This window comes from Candoia aspera, chromosome 1 (genome assembly GCF_035149785.1).
Source record: "Candoia aspera isolate rCanAsp1 chromosome 1, rCanAsp1.hap2, whole genome shotgun sequence".
In the NCBI taxonomy this organism is placed as follows: Eukaryota; Metazoa; Chordata; class Lepidosauria; order Squamata; family Boidae; genus Candoia; species Candoia aspera.
This window is the reverse complement of record NC_086153.1, coordinates 230,472,120-230,476,347: the sequence shown is the minus strand read 5'-3', so window position 1 is coordinate 230,476,347 and position 4,228 is coordinate 230,472,120. Positions and strand designations below refer to the sequence as shown.

The 4,228-nt window shown below is 38.3% G+C and overlaps 1 pseudogene; it reads right to left on the bottom strand.

Annotated features, from left to right (window-relative positions):
- Positions 1–695: 695 nt before the first annotated feature.
- On the bottom strand, positions 696–1,659 carry LOC134503346 (olfactory receptor 5J3-like; annotated as a pseudogene).
- Between the last annotated feature and the right edge of the window lie 2,569 nt (positions 1,660–4,228).

The window sequence follows — 4,228 nt, the reverse complement described above, 5'->3', positions numbered from 1 at the left end:
TGTTTGTTTTTACTTAGTGTGATAATTGAATACACCCCTGTCACACAACCTTCTGTGGGCACTAAGTCACTGAGATTACTTGAGTGAAAAGATTGCAATTTAGGGTTTTGCATGAAGCAGCCACTGAATGGTCCTTGAAAGAAAATGAGTAACTAGACGCAAGACAGAATCATGGCCACATGTACATAATTTATTGCAAAAAGCAAAAAGACTTATGTGGCACATAAATTGAAGCAGCAATTATTTAGTTAAAATAATAGAGGAGAGAGAACAGACCAGATCTTGGTTGAAATGATTTTTTTTTAACATGGAGGTTTAAAATCACGGTCTTTCACTTTATGATTACATAAGTATCCCAAGTTAGTTTGGTGGTTCCTTTATGCCTTATCATTCTTACCATATCTCAGGTTTTTAAATAATGCACCATTATATATATAAGACACCCCCCCAAAGGTATCTCACTGAAGTTGCATCATTAACATTTAGCAATTAGATCCCATTAATTGGTTTTAGGAAAAATACAATATCATGGGGACATTTTTAAATATGAAAATGGATTTTGTGGTCACAACATCTCTGGGCTCAATCCCAAAACTCCCTTAACTAAAAGCAAGACAAATTCAGTCAGGTAACCTTCTGAGTAGAAATATGTCAGATAACCATACTATTAATGTACACATATTTGCCTCTATATTTTACTGTAGTTTTAATGGTAACCATTTTTTGGTATAAAAAGGAATGCAACTTTTTTTTTCCAGAATTTTTCTGAAGGCAATCCTTACCTCCTGGTTCCTCAGGCTGTAGATCAAGGGATTGATCATTGGGGTCACTACTACATAAAACACAGAAGCTATTTGGTCTAGGTGGTGAGACTTGCTAGATTGCGATTGTGCATACACAAAGCTGGCCCCTCCATAGAAAATGGTGATGACCATGAGGTGAGATGCACAAGTGGAGAAGGCTTTCCTATGGCTCTTGGCAGAATGGGTCTTTAAAACAGTGATCAGGATATAAGTGTAGGAAGTGAGAACAGTCAGGCTGGTTATTGTTATATTGAAAACAATAAATATAAATATCAACAGATAATTGAAACTGGTATCGGAACAGGCAAGTTGTAATATGGCAGGACCTTCACAGAAAAAATTCTTAATAATATTTGGTCCACAGAAGAACAACTGAGATGCAGGAATGATATGCACTAAAGTATGTAAAACCCCAACAATGTAGGAAACCACCACTAGCTGAACACATTTTCTTGTAGACAAGGTGACCAAGTAGAGGGTGACAGATGGCCACATAGTGGTCATAGGCCATCACAGCTAGGATGTAACACTCTGTGGTGGCAAACAGGCCATAAAAGTAAAGTTGAGTAAAACAACCTGTAAAGGAAATAACTTTATTCTCTTTTAAAAGATTGGATAGGAACTTTGGAGTGACAGACGATGAATAGCAGATATCCAAGAATGATAAGTTGGTGAGGAAAAAGTACATAGGTGTGTGGAGTTGAGGACTGGTCCTGATTAAGGCAATCATGCCCACATTCCCCACCAGAGTGATGGCATAAACAGCAAAAAACGTCACAAAGAGGATGAGCTGCAATTGTCGATCATCGGTCAACCCATTGAGAATGAATTGTGTCACCCGTGTGCTGTTTCCCATTGAATCAGAGTAACACTGTGGAAACTGAAAGAATGCAGTAATCAGTATTATATGCTATCTGACAAGTGGGAAGACGTAAACAAAAATAAGATATTCGCAGTGAGAAATAGGTTATGATTTCAATCAAAATAAAACCGAACCAGATTAAAATGCAGTCTAAGACTCATCATGCAAGGCTGATGCAGGAGAAAGATGATAGTATACAATATAACATTCCTGCAGGGTAGGATTGGTGATCCTGTACTTGACCAAAGCTACACATCATTGAGACTGACCTGCTGAAAGAACAGATGTGCCACGAATGAAAAACTTCATTCGTATGGTGTCAATATTCTGCTGATCTATTATAACATTACTGTTTCTTCGTTATTACTGAAGGACAATCAAATTGTATGCAGTAAAAGATAAGACGCTATTTTGTGGTCCAAAATAAGATCTTGGAAGGGAGACTAAAAATTCAGTCCCAGGAAGAGAAAGTTTGGGAAGAGAAATCTGCACGTGGTTATTGTTGTACTCCTCAAATACCTGAAAAGTGGTCAAAAAGAAGAAAATAAATCCTCTTCCCAATCATTCCAGAATGTAGGACATGGTGCAGTGGTTTATCAGTAGTTGCTATTAGACTTATGTGTACAAAGAAAAGCTTCTCTATCATACAGAACAGTTTTAAAATTCCCCCAGTATTCTGATAAAGCCAATCAGCCTCCAAACAGCCTGAGCTTACCTAATTACTCTGAACTCAACCACATCTACAATGGTTTGAAGCAGTCTCTTCCTTTGAAGCTTCTCTTCTGATTGTGGGACCGTTGCTTCTCTGTGAAATGAGTTAGGAAATTCTTTGCATGTGGGAAGAAATCAGGATATATTCCAGCTCCAGTTTGCTTTAGGTCTTCTTATTAACATGGTCACAGCATTTCCTTGGCTATCTTTCAATCTGTGCAAGATAATGTATTTCTACTGGGAAATCTTGGTGTTCCCTAAGTAGCTCTGATCTTATTGGTGATTCTGATCTGATTAATGCTTTCCATTAATTCCCACTGAAAGAAATGGGAGCTTTTAGGTGTTTAATTAATAAGTCTCCTTGAAATTTTTATTCTACATCTGAGAAGTCGAAATACGTTTGACGTAATAAATATGACTCAGATGGGTGTGCAAACGGACATCAATGATATACCTTACCTTATATTACACAGGTATTTCATCCATGGACTTGTTCGTAGTGTTATTTATTAGTGATTGTATATATTGATTTGTATTTGTTTGTTTCCTTTATTTATCATGTATTTTATGTCATGTATTATGATGAAAGTATGAACGGTTATATATTAAAGATGGAGTTCCTGAGACTGACTCAAAGCAGTCTATTGATGCAGAAGAAGTGGTTGCTTTTATTTGGTGATAGATTTCTGTTTATACAGCATGTAGAAAAATTCTAGATCAGCTGCCTCTGAGGATGACAACCTCACTGAACTGGGGAGCACAGCAGAAATGTACCGAAGATGATGAGTAGAGGCCCAAGCTGGACCTGGCTGGTCTTTATGTAAAATTATCAAAGTGGGTGGGAACTGCTTTACTTTGGAAACATCACCCAGAATGATGAACTACCCACTGTGGGGTTTCTACCTTAATTCTTCTGGAATTCAAACCCAGCCTGGCCAGCAAGACTATATAAGCATGCGTATCAGTGAGAGAGCAAGGGAGGTAAAGCTTTTAGTATAGAATACTAACAGTTGCAAAGCTGTATTTGTTTCTATGTGTTCTGAGTCTGTGTATGAATAAAAAGAACAAGTGACCCTGGAGGTCTCATCACAACCTTCTTTCTCACCCTCTGTGTGTCACACAATGAAATACAATTAAAGCACCAAAGCCCGGAACCACATCCATAAATCCACCTTTCCAAGATCCTCTTATCATTGCACAGGTCTGACTAGACAGACATATGCCTCTGCCTACAGAGATATCCATCTCTGTAAGACTTGGATATCACCAGGAAAACATATTCTGCTGCCCTGTTGCTTCTATGTTCCAGAAGTATCTTGCCACAAATTTCCTTGAAAGCAGAATGGGGAAGGAGTGTTCTTGAAACTTCCATTGAAATGAGCAACCAAGTGTTCGATTCAGCTCTTTCTGTGCTGATGTCACATATTGGAATTTATGTGGGAATGAAGAACTTGAGAAAAAACAGCACACGGAAACTTTCTGTGAAGCAATTAGCTTTACTGATTAAAATTGCTTAACTTATTCACATTCCCAGCTTCATACTCACCAAGCCTCACTACAGTACTGGCCAGCAATGCAAGGGGTGTTGGAGAAGACATTGTGCTTGGTGCAAGAATTGTGTCCACACAGTCGTTTTAAATTCACCAATTTACTGCGTTGGATTAATTAAGGGTACCATAACTGGGCTACAAAAATTGGGAGGACCACTTGTAATAAGAGCCTTCTTGCTCTTATTGCACATGCACACCTGGGACATGGAGGCTCTGTTGGCAGAGTGCTAGAAAGCCTTTGGCCCAGGAGAGATCAGAAAAGTCACACACCAGGCATTTCTATAAAAATAAATGTATTTACA